Source organism: Dermacentor andersoni, chromosome 1, assembly GCF_023375885.2.
Source record: "Dermacentor andersoni chromosome 1, qqDerAnde1_hic_scaffold, whole genome shotgun sequence".
Lineage (NCBI taxonomy): Eukaryota > Metazoa > Arthropoda > Arachnida > Ixodida > Ixodidae > Dermacentor > Dermacentor andersoni.
Genome location: NC_092814.1, coordinates 233,734,094 through 233,747,105, shown reverse-complemented (window position 1 = coordinate 233,747,105; position 13,012 = coordinate 233,734,094). Strand labels below are relative to the sequence as shown.

The following is a 13,012-nucleotide window of genomic DNA, read 5'->3' as shown; positions in this document are numbered from 1 at the left end:
GTCGCTACAGCTGGCGCTTTGAAGCACCTATCTCCGGGACCGCCTCACTTTCGTAGCCATTTTCGATACGTAAAAACTGCAACGTTAGACTAGATTCATGACCACCCAAGTTCATAACGATTTATTTCTTCGCCGGTGTACAAATGCCATCATCGTTTTAACATACGCTAGATGACATAACCAATGGTACGATCCGAAATGAGCACGTTTCGCGGAGCAGAAGAATGCGAAATTCACTTGCAAACACGGTGACTACGCGCATGTGGAGTTCCCCAAAAGTATACACGGCGGCAGCGCGGCCGGCGATAAGACAGGTGCCGACAGGCGACAACGCTACCTTCGAGCATCGGACGCGCTGTGGGAACCGTAGGATGCAAGCGCGCACACGCTACAAACATACACGGGTGAGGTCTTCGAATTCCCTGCGACGTACCCACTGTCCGTAAAGCAAATATAGTTTTTTTATCCAATGTCCGTGGTACTAGAGATCAAAGAACGAACGCGCTTTGAGATCGCAGCGCGCAGCCGCTATAACCATTGACTTCAAAGAGCTTCGGATTCAGCAACGGCCTCTACAGTATCACAGCTAATCGCTGTATCTGCGGCTGCTCCCGTCTCTCGCCTTGCAAGAAGCACGCGATTTATTTGAGCCTCGCCGAACTGTCGTCTTCTGATCTCCCAAGCCTGCAGGTCTCGTATGTTCAGTTAAATAGAAGAACACCAAAGGGAAATGAAAGAAATACAGGTAACGGACTCTTATTATACCTTACTTGTCACCTCGTCATCTGCAAAGGTGCTACAAACTATTTTAGAAGCTTTATTTTTATAAAAATAGCAAAACTAGTAGTAATCTTTATTTCTAGGTAACGCGACAAACCTCAAGGTAGCGTTCGGGTGTGTATGTGTGCGCGCAAGCGGGTGCAACCGAGCTTCGTTTTGCGCACACTTTTGCAACAGTACACGGTTACCGCTAGTTTCGTAGTCGCATTTTTGGTCGTAGTATTTATTGTTTACGCTACAAATTAGGTTGTTCTTAAAACTTTATGAAGGTTAGTTGATGAAAAATTATTGCTAATTAATTAGCGATTTTAAGTGCTGTTATTTTGTGTTTGAAAGCTTTTTATAACTGAATACGATAGTGAAGCTGTGAACGGCTTTCGGACAGTTATTCGGCTCCAGTTGTGCGGTGGTTCACGCCTCGTGCTTTTTGATGAAAGTATTTTTTTTCTTTTCTGACATCATGACGCACATTTTAGTGAAATGCTTTAACGACGATAAGTGGGACGTTTATCCGTTGAAGTGGTTGGCTCACCCAGCTACTAGTCTTCTACTGATGTGCGAGCGTGGTTGTTTTGATGAGTTGCGCGGCAGAGGTCATGATGCCTGTTGGAGAGAAGGCACCCCGAAACAGTCGCAGCTGCACTTCTGAAGATAGGTAAGTAATCTCGTTTTCTTGGGAACGTAGCCTTTTTTCTATTTTGACATTGACGAGCGTGAGATGTTATAAGCACACCGTTCATTTTCTTCAAGCAAACCGCATGCCCCGGAGCAAATGCGCGCGATACTAACTCGCTGCCGCCGTCACTTCGTTTGAAACAATGGTAGGCGAAGAGGCAGCGGCGCCCCATGTGCGTAAAATTGCATTGCTTCATTTGTTCCTGTCTAATAACGTTTCCTTAATTTGTATGAGAGAACACAATTAGAACATAAGGATTGGCTTCCCTGCGCAGTGATAATTTTGTACAGTGGCCACGTCATCTTTCATGGGGGCTCACGTGGGCCGTCTAAGCGCTTGTTATTGCGTTCCGATACGTGAGAGGCGCGCTGCCTTTCAAGGTATTTAGGCAGGCACTACGAGCTTAGGAGAACCGCGACAAATAATTGTGCAGCAGGTGTGCAGCTGTGCTACGCTTGTACCACACTCGTACCGGAAGGCAGTGTTGCACTTCACGCTTACGCATTTCGTAACTATGGCGGCCGCCGTGGCAATTTGGGGCTCCAGGTCGTGGATACGATCCCTGCAGCGGCCGCATTCTAAAAGAGCGGAATGCAAAAACGCTCGTGCATTGTATGCACGTAAAAATTTCCAGGAAGTCAATGTTAATACGGAGTACCCAACTACGACGTGCCTCATAATCAGATCGTTGGTTTGGCACGTGGAACATCAGAATTCTTTTTCCGTAGTGGCTCATCATATACTATACGGTTAGTGTGGTCACCTTTTGTGCCGTAGCGGTTAAGCGCGCCTCGATTTAGGTTGCGGCTAATGATGCGGCGCACCGCAAAATATATTTCGCCTCTTTGGGATTTGCGGAGAACGGCCAACCGATTAGTCACAGCTTCTGCGCGGTGACTGTACACGGATACACAGGGCAAATGAACAGAGGTGTGGTGACGACGACGGCAAAGAACACAGCCGCCGACGGGCTCACCTTATCGCCTATCACCGCCAAAACTACAACAATCATCACCGCCTATCACCGCCAGGAATACAACAAGAGCGGACACTCCCATAGAGCCCAGCGGCCGAATTAAGCCGTAGATGTTAAAACCTGAAGCACACTTCCGGTTTCGGTTTTGTGCGCGCGCGTTTTGAATACTAGCTGGTGCGCGTCACGCCGGCTCCGCTTTCTTTTTTTACTTTTGCAGCAAATATTTCTTTATATATTTATCTTTTATTAATTTAATATTTATTTGCAAATCATTCTATTAAGCCTCCACTGAATATGTGCCACGTGCAATTTCATAAAGACGCAAGACACCTTGTGAAATGAGGAAAAATTAACGTTTATTTTGTTCTTTGTAAATGCTCGTCGCGGGCTTTTTGTGCATTCATCCAGCGTTGTGGCACCAGGTAAGCAGCAGTAGTTTCCGCAGGAAGCTCCACCAGACGACGTGAGCTGAAAAAATTACAAGCGTTATTTTGGTATTAACATGTAAGAATAATGCCTGTAGAGGCGAAGCGTGCGAAAGTGGTGAGTGGGCGGCATTACAAACAAAAGCAGTTCGTATTTACACACACGACGTAGAAAATACCCGACTCATCCCAAGCAATACCGTACATACCACAAACACATTCTAATTCCAAGCATTCCCCTCTTCCCAATACTTATTTCCTGCACTTTAATAGCACCAATGCGCGGGCAACGTTCGTTCGCGAACTTGGCTACAACCGACGCGATAGTACGCTACGAATACAGAGAGGTGGCCACAACACAGGCTCTCAACCAGAGCATGCTGGACGCTCGCAGAATTCCTTCTACTCGCACTCAAGACAAAACGCGTGGGTGCCGTTCAGAAGACAATTTTCGAGTTACTAGTTCCTGGCGTTTGAGCTCCGTGGCTTATCTCTTGTGCGTTCTGCAGGCGCAAGCAACGCACTCCCGTGTTATCACTCTTGACGATTGCTCGTCGCGTTTTCGACAAGCGTGGGTACCGAAAGAAGGCTTAAATTGTTGCGGGGACATAAACATTGCCACGAACTTGTCGCAGTAAGATTCAGTACGCGCCAAACTAACTGTCACCATGGCAGAGCTGCTTTTCGCTGCGTCACAACAGGCGCGGCGAGCGGGCCTCATAACATAAAAGTATCGAAAATAATTTGCAACAATGTTGGGTGTCAGAGAAAGAAAAGCGCCATGAACTTGTCAGTGCATTAAAGCGGGAAACCGCGCACCACGGCCGAGCTTATTTTCGCTAACCGAGTCACAGCGCCAGGCGCGCCCACTGCGCTCGAAAGGTAGCCCAAAAAGTAATGAAATTAGTTTCAATAATGTTGGCAGTCAGAGAAAGCGCCAAAACTTTTTGCAGTAAAATTCAGTACACGCGAAACTGCGTCACAGCACCCTGTGCGACTAGCGTGCCGAAAAACTACCGAAATTAGTTAAAATAATATTGGGGCTTAAGGAAGTGTCGCAAACATCTGCCAGTACGATTCTTTAATTCAAATTAACTGCTCCACGACGGCCACGCTGTTTTTCGTTAACTGCGTTACAAGTCTAGCCTAGGTGCCGGGCAGTAAGCCTAATTGCTTGAAATGCGTCGCAGACTGTCGAACAAAGTTTCTCACCTTGCCGTAGTCCAATAGTGCAGTGCTGCCATGTCGAAGTTCCGAATGAACGCAATAATTAGCCCGGAGGCCACCAAACTAGGCTAAATCCCAAAATAGAAAAACAGGCAGACGGGTGCCCGAACAGTCCAACGCTCAGATGCGCGGCCGGTCTCTCTCGCTTCGGCGGTGTGTCTGACGAATGACGCAAACATCTGGCTCGTCATTCGCCGGTTCGCCTGTCCCTAGGCAACGGAAGTAAGCCGCCAAGTTTAATTTAATTTATACGCAGATATTTTTAATTTTTTGGGGAAAGAATAAAAAATAAAATAAAACAATTTCTGTTAATCTCATTTCACATTCTTCTTTTTTTCGATGCTCGCGGCCCCAATTCGTCGATATTAATACTATAGCGTGACGTGTTTCCTGTTTCCAATTTTCGCCGAGTGTCCGCTCTTGTTCAATTCCTTTCTCTATGGTAAGCATCTTTATCTAGCGCGGCGGGTTGCCGTTGAAGGCGTACTGTACAATTTTAATAGGCGATAACCGAAACATGCCACCGTTTTCATGCTGCCTCTTTGAGCTGGGCCGATCCGAATCTGCGTTGCTTGCAGAAGCGAAAGGAGCGCCAATCGGCGCATTGTCGCCTCGAGCTAAGCGTCGCACTCGAGCACCGTTTGCGCTGTGAAGATTGACGTGTGCATGAAGCTAGCTCACTGCGCGGACGCTACCGCGCAAAACGCGCAAGGGCGTGTACGCGACGTTCTGCACACAAATCGCGCGGGATGATCGGAGCCACGCCGGAGCGGCTAGCTTCAAAGAAGCGGTACATACGTGTTCTCACTCGTACAGGCACGCTCACGCTTGCATCGCTCTCGGCTATCTTTAGGTCATTCCTTCTGCAGGACTTCTACCCAAAGATTCGATATCTGTTTGGTATCGGCTATGCACTGTCGCGTGGTCTTTGGTTCTGCGAGAGAGCCGGGAATATTTTTCTCCGCTGTGAAACATCGCTGTGCGTGTTTTAGCTAACATTTACCATAGCAAGCCATTTCTTCCTTTTCTCGGCGGCACTTGTAAAGAGCCGCACATTTTTACTTGCCAGTATAGTGTGTACTTCTATTTCGTGCGTAGTTATGTGTAGTGTGTGGCAGATTCTTAATCCGCGTAATTTCATTTTCTGTCCACATTCCCTTCTCACAAGTTACGCATGCAGCAAATTCCCAGGTGCTAAGTGTTCTACGCCAAAAGCACCTTAGCGTCGTGCAAGAGACACCCGTTGATATGTGGCTGACTCACTAGCAAGCTCGCATCTCTGTTGCCTCTCTCCATCAAGTGGGATTTTCAACTATGTTTTGTGCTGCTCTGTGGTGTACTAGCTGCCGCATGGACGCTGTGAAGGCTTACTTTCGATTTGCTCTGTCTTTTAGTAGTAAAGGATGGGCTACCTTTTGAGGGGAGGCATCTACTTTTGTTTGTGAGAACGTTTACCAGCCTAACCAAGTGATACGTGTGTACTGTAAACAGCAGCACGAACAGAGGCGGACGACGGACGACGAAATAGGTAGGAGCACACACGAGCGCAAGCTCTACTAAAAGTTTACTTTTGATTACAGCGGTATTAAACACACTGGTCAACTTGACAAAGGTAAAAATCTGTGCACGCGTGGCAGAAACAGCCACGTGCGACAAGAAAAAAAATATGAAAAAGTCATGTCATGTAGAATAAACGTGCGTGAAAAACGAGAACTATCGGACAAATCTCTCAAAAAAGCGAAAGATATGTCCGATAAGTAAGTGATACTACCCAACGAGAAATACTCTTTTGAGAACTGCAAGTTTTTCCCAATGAGGGCAAGAGATAACTTGGCTATGCATTTGTTTCGTTTGTGATCAATAAATATTGCTTCTGGAACTCCTCTGGTTTTGGTTGTGCGGTATAGAGCAGAAAGAACGATTGTTTCATCACAAAGACCAGAACACAAGAGGACTTATGGAAGCATTATTTATTGATCACGAAGAAATATTCATAAGCAAGATTTCTGTGACCCTTAGTGGGACAGAGTCACTGTAGTACTTCTCGTTAATATCACTTACAGGACAAACCTTTCAGTTTTCATGTTTTTGTTAGTTTTTGACGCACATGTTTATTCTACAGGACGTATTTCGGTCCTTTTTTGTTGTGCCGGCTGTGTATGCTGCGCATCCATGGCTTTTTCTTTGTGAAGTTGGCCAGTGTGTTTAAAATCTTTTGTCTTCACGAATAAACTTCTAGTTGAGTCAGAGTTCATGTGTGTTCCTACCTTAGTTCATCCTTCTCGTCTCTGTTTGGGTGGTTGTCAAATATAAATGTACACCGCATTGTCGAAGTGTCCATAGAATTGATACGTGAAGTTATTTGCGCTGTTTATTTCAGGAAGAACGCTATAGGCTCTTATCTTCTCTTTGTTTTTAACACTGAGTACATTTTTCTAGTTCAAGGAGTCCCCTGAGGAAGCCAATAAGAGTGATGGCAACTTCCTTTGTGTGTAAGATTTATAAATTTCATCCATTCAAGGCATGACATGGCACATGCCTGATTGTAGGTTGCAAGCATTCGTAGTAAGATCTACTTTTCGGTTCTCATGACGCTTCTTTGTACTGTGCTGTATTCTCCAGGCACATAAACCTTTTTTATGCTCTAAGTGTATGCGTTCTTTTTCTATATGTTGGAGCGAAAATTGTGAGCTTAAATGTGCATATATATCACTTTCGTTGTAATTTTTTTAAACACGGGTGCGGTAGCTCCCTCCGTCTTTCAGTTACTGCTTTGTCCCAATTTTTATGCAACCTTTATGTATATTATGCAGCAAAATTCTTGTGCTATTTTAATAACATTTTACCTGCGAAATTGAGGTAATTGGTGTTTTGTATATGCATTTATTTGCGTTTTTCACTGTCTCACCAATCTGGCTGTCGAGTCATTGGAACCGTTTCTCATCCTTTATGACTATTTCTGGGGTACTTGATACTGAAAGTGCAGGTGACCATTTATATGGCTGTTTGTATTGACTGAGGTACCACTTAGTTGTTGGGTATAGGGAAAAAGGCCCCAAAAAGTGCTCTAATTAGCTTTGTGCAAGTCCAGAAATATTACCTGAAAATGAGCTCACTAAATTGAGGAAATGCCACCAACAAACTCTTCTCTACCCCAAATTAACATAATCAAATGGTGTACTGTTTGTTCTTGACTTGTGCCAGGGAGATAAGCTGCATTCATTACACAAAAGTTTTACAAGCTTATTTATGAAGAACGCAAACCTGGCTCGTGAGAAACATATGATGTCTCGTCAATTATTAGATCTTGAGTGATGTTATTTTATAAAGTAATTGGGCAAGATGAAAATATATACATATCGAAGACGAAGCTCAGGCAAGTCTACTTTGGTACTTCATTAAATTTTAATCGCAGTGAAAGACGTGTGCCAAAGCTTGTATATATTTACGTTGTGGGGACCCCTTTTGGGACCCCTGTCTCCTGTGCACGCGCGACTTGGGCCATTCGGCCGCGCGATCGCTGGGGACACGCAGTTCCAAGCCTCATTTTGGATAGCGTACATTCCCCGCGGCCGCGGGCGCCGGCGCGACGCGGAGCCTGCTGCTTGCGCGCGCGGCTCACGTTACGCCGTGCGCCGCGCGTAAGAACAGTGCCTGAGGAGCGGGCCCCTCTCGCCCTCTCTTCGGTTTCTCTCTCCTTCAGCATCGGAGGTGCGCGGGCGCTTTCGCCCGGACAGATCGACTTTCGGTGCTCATGGCTGTCGGACGTGCGGACCCCCTTGGTCCCGCGCCCCTCTGAGCAAGGCGGCCCCCTTTTGGTGTGGCGAACCTGCTCGGAAGAGCCAGCGTGGCGGAGCAGACTTCCCGGGAGCTTTCACCCGTTGTCTGCGACTGCCACCCCAGTGCCGTATTCCTGTATTGTACTCGCATTTTGTACATAGCAGGAAATAAACCCCCATTCGTTGGTGCCACGGCTGGAGTCGTCTCTACGCCTTGCCGGTGAGTCAGCGAACCCGCCGCGGTGCCCCTTTGCGTGCGCTGCGGAGTGGGGACGAGCTACGTGTCTCCTTAGACCTTAGCTAGCCGGGTCCGGGCACGTTAGCCCGAAGCCCCACATATCTGGCGCCCAACTAGGTTTCGGCATGGCGTCGGAGCAGGCCCCTTTGCGGCCCCCGTCGCAGCCTGAGTCCTTGGTTGCGGACCTTCTGTCGTTTGAGGCAGCGGACAATGCTGTAAGCTTCAGGGATGCTCTTCGTGGCAACCCCATGCTATCAGATGCCAAGTGCGACCCCCTAGGGACGCCCATTGGTCAATCCGTTCGCCAAGCGGCACCATACGGTCCAAGCAGCGTGAGCCCTTTAACTGCTCAGCTGCTTCGGCGTTCTGCCGAGCAGGAGCCATCCCGCTCCGCCGGCGACTGCGATCCGCTATCCGGCCTCAGTTGGCCTGGAGGGCAACCTTTTCGCAGCACCGTCGGCCGGCCTCTCATAGGCCCGCACGACATTTCTCCGCCGTTCGCCGGTCCCTTAGGGCCACGAGCGGGCACATCCCGGCAGGCACCCTGTGAGCCTCGCCCGGACCAATTGCCGCTGCACAATGCAGCCGCGCAGTTGCTATCATCGCTGATGGAAATGGCGCAATCTCAGGCTAGCGTCAGGCCTCCCGTGGTGGACCCTAGTCCCCCTAGGCCTGCCCTGCCGAGCAACTTCAAGGTACATATTCCGACGTACAGCGGTTACTCAGACCGCATGAGCGCTACGGAATGCCTGGAGTCTCTATGCCAATACCAGAAAGCGATGAGGCTGGAAGACAGCGTGATTATAGGCACCATACTGCCTGTCTCGCTGACCGCCCAAGCTGCGCGGTGGTACCGCCTAGTCGGACAGCGCGCTCGTAGCATGGAGGAGTTTAGGACGCTGTTCAGCCATGAACCCTCCTGACTATGAGCGACGCATGCGGCGCGAGTTGGAGCTTCGAACCCAACACAGGGACGAATCTCTGCTCGAGTACGTGAGAGCCATGCAGGAGCTTTATCTCCTAGCAGAGCACTCGTCGTCGAACTCTGAGAAGGTGGAGCGGGTGATTCGGCAAGCCCATCCAACCTTCGCCGCTTACCTTCGAAACGGCCGGTTCCACGACCTGGACGATTTGACCGCTGAAGCGAAGCGTATTCAGGGTGACATTCTGGCCGCGCGGGCCTACCGCCCGCCGCCGCCAGCGTCGTTGTCCCTTGAACCCCGGTGCGCTTGGAACGGCGGCAACGTGCTTACGCCCGCCCCTTTCCGGCTAACCGACGCAACGGCAGCCCTCGTTGGAGAAACGGAGCGAGGCGCGTGGGAGCTCTCTGACCGCGCTCTTGACCCGTACTCGTATGCCAGGCGGGCGCACACAGTCGCCCAGCCCGGCCGAGCAAGAAACTGGGACCGCCGAAGCGGCCCGGCGGTGGAAACTGATACCAATGCCCACGCGGCGCAACAGAAACCACCGCCGGCGCGCAGCGCTCCGCGAGCAGCTCCGCCTGCACGCAGCGTCGTCTGCTACAAGTGCAATGAGACGGGCCACATTGCCCGGGAGTGCACAAACCGCCGCGCTACCGAAGGCCACAATCGCCCGACGGGAAACGGCGTGCGCCGCCGGTGACTCTGCCTTCGCCGGCGGTGCCTGAAACAAGGGGTTCCTTAGCCCCGATGGCGTGTAGGGTTGGAATTGATGACCCGTCGCCAGCCCCCTTCCTTGCGCTCACGATCGCTGGTCGAACGTTTGCAGCGCTACTGGACAGTGGCGCCACAGCCTCGCTGTTCGGGGAGGAAGTTTTGGCTCACTTACGCCGGCACTCAGTCCGGCTGCGAGCCTGCAACACCGCCTTCCATCTCGCGAGCGGTGCGGCTACCTCGTGTGGCTCGGCGAGATTGGTTGTGCGCTGGGAGGAGCGTGTACGCCGTCACAGGTTCGTGTACCTCCCTGGTCTGTCCGTACCCGTGATAGTAGGCCGAGACTTTCTGGCCCGCACTGGGATCGTGATAGACATTGCGAACAAAGGATACATGGAGGGCCCTGGTGCGCCCCTGAAACCTTTTGCGCATTTCCCTGTCACTTCGGTGGCACCTAGAGCCCCAGGCGCGGCACCACGGCAGGAGGAGGGGCGAGTCCCATTGACCCCCCAGACTCCGGCTGTCACAAAACCCGCTGTACGCGGCCCCTCGTCGGCCAGCGAAGCGGGCAGAGCTCGTTGCGAGACTCATTCTCCCGAGCCGAGCGCAGCGCTAGCGGATCGGATTTCATGTAATCCTACGATCGCAAACGCGCGCGGCGAAACGAACCGCTCGCTGCCGCCTTTGCCTGGCAGTTTGTCGGAACGTGAGAAGGCGCGCCTGTCATCGCTGCTGAACCAATTTCACGCGATGTTTACAGATCGGCCGGGACGCACCACTCTTGTGCGACACCGGATCGACACAGGCGACGCGCTACCGTGGAAATGCAATCCCAGGCCCGTGAGTGTGGCCAAAAGGAAAGCTATCGACCTTGCAATGGACGAAATGATCGAGACTGGCGTAATCCGCCGATCTAATAGTCCGTGGGGTTCTCCGGTAGTGCTGGTCCCGAAAAAAGACGGCTCCTCTCGTCTTTGCGTGGACTACCGCCGACTCAATGAAGTCACTCGGAAGGATGCTTACCCTATGCCGAGCATTGACTCAATCGTGGCGAGCCTAGGTGGTGCACATTATTTTACCACTCTAGATGCTAGCCGCGGTTACCTGCAAGTGCAGATGGAGCCAAGGGACGCGGAGAAAACCGCTTTCACCTCACATAGAGGCTTGTACGAGTTCACTCGCATGCCCTTTGGCTGCTCGGGCGCTGCAGCGACTTTCCAGAGATTGATGGACAGAGTTCTCGGAAGGGCAAAATGGCAATACGCCCTAGCCTACCTAGACGATATTGTCCTCTTCTCTCACACCTTTGAGGAACACCTCCGCCACTTGGAGGACATCCTCGGAAGGCTGCACGTTGCCGGGATCACTCTGAACCCGAAGAAAGCTCAGATCGCAGAGACCCGTGTCTCACTGCTGGGCTTTACAGTAGAGCGAGGCCGTGTTTTGCCGAGCGAGGACAAGGTCCGAGCTATCCTCGAGTACCCAACGCCGGCTAACATACAGGCCCTCAGACGCTTTTTGGGCATGGTGAATTACTACCGCCAATTTGTGCCCAACTGCGCCGCTCTACAGGCTCCCTTGACCTCGTTGTTGAGGAAGTCTACAAGCTGGAACTGGGGTCCGGAGCAAGATGATGCCTTCAGGGCTCTCTCTAAAGCTCTTGTGGACACAGCCGAGCTGAAGCTGCCCGACCTGAACAGGGAGTTCGTTGTCCAAGCTGACGCGAGCGACCTGGGTATAGGTGCGGTGCTGCTCCAAGAAGAGATGGCTCTGGCACGAATTCAGATGACGCAGTTTCGGAGGCACTAACATGCTTTAGTCATGCGCTTCAGCCGCTTGCTGTTACCCACGAGGTCCCCACGCAAGGGTCTTTGAGATTCCTTGATCTCCGACTCGAGCTCTCCAAATGGAAGGTCTGCTGGGCCTATGAACCCAGAGGCGACAAGGCGCCACTGCCATTCGAATCAGCGCATTCAAAACTAGTGAAGAGAGCAATTGCAAACCTTTGTCTAACAAATGCGCTCAAAAAATCATGCATCCACGCAATGGAACAAAGTTTTCGTCGGCAGGTTGACCGGCTTACTAGGGCTGGTTACCCGTCGCACCTTCTTGTGTCCGTTGCGGAAAAATGAGCAAGAACCTAAAACTCAAGCGTGCCCTTGGCGAGCCAGGTAGCGAGAAGCCCAAAGAAAAACGACGGACCGTGGCCCTGTCATACGTGCACAGCGTATCTCACCGCCTGAAAAAGATTGGGCGCAAAGCTGGTGTTAATGTAGTGCTTACTGCCCCGAAAAAACTAAAAAGCCTCTGCCGACGCGTCAATGCTGAAGAGCCAACAAACCAGGAAGGGTGCACGACTAATCACCAGAATCGTTTTGTGGAGTGCACGGAAGCCGTTGTGTATTCAATACCTCTGAAATGTGGAAAAAGGTATGTAGGGCAAACTTCTAGATGCACAAATGAGAGACTGAAGGAACACAAACTTAGCGTCGAGCAGGCTAACAGGAATCTAGGCATACATATCAGGGATTGCCCCTCAAAAGATTGCGCCGCAGAATTTAGACGCTGTAAAGTGCTGAAGAAACACAATGACCAGCTGGTCCGGGAGATAATTGAGGCGGCCGAGATTACCAGACTTCGTGACCAATGCGTTAGCACGCCGTCCTTGTTACTGACAAAAAAAGAACTTGAGCTTTTGCACGTGCAACCGCTATCTTGAGCGTATAAAAGAAAAAAAGTGCTTGTTTCACATGATGTGCGATCACGTGACTGCGACACGTGAGGGCAATGTTTATAAGAAGCCGTGTTTCTTTCGGAATAAACGTTGTTGAAAGTCAGCGCTTGTAGTGTCTTCTTGTCTCGTCCCTTGTCTACATTTTGCGCTGTTACTAGCAGCCTATGGATCACGTTCTGCGAACCGGCAGCGGGGCGAGCACCGTTGCGTCGGGTCTCTCTGACTACGCGGTGCAAGTGCGCGCTAGGATGAGCGAGGCCCTTTCTCATGCCCGCACCAACCTGGCGAAAGCACGCGCTGGACAAAAAGCCCAATACGACCGGTCGCATAGAGAGGTACATTATCAAGTAGGTGACCTAGTCCTCAGGCGCAATCATGTGCTGAGTGACGCAACAAAGGGCATCTCAGCCTCTCTGTCGGCCAAGTGGTCGGGCCCATACCGAGTGGAGACCAAAATGTCGCCTCTTGTGTATAAGCTGGTGGACTCAAACGGTAGACCATCCGGCGGTCCAGTGAACGTTTCTGACCTCAAACCTTTCGTTG

The 13,012-nt window shown here is 50.7% G+C and overlaps 1 long non-coding RNA gene across 1 annotated transcript; it reads right to left on the bottom strand.

Moving 5' to 3' along the window:
- Positions 1-2,763: 2,763 nt before the first annotated feature.
- On the bottom strand, positions 2,764-4,286 carry LOC126548519 (uncharacterized). Its single transcript, XR_007602928.3, has 2 exons — positions 4,070-4,286; positions 2,764-2,900 (listed from the first exon to the last, which is right to left on the bottom strand). It is a non-coding gene; the product is annotated as an uncharacterized lncRNA (long non-coding RNA).
- Positions 4,287-13,012: the final 8,726 nt, after the last annotated feature.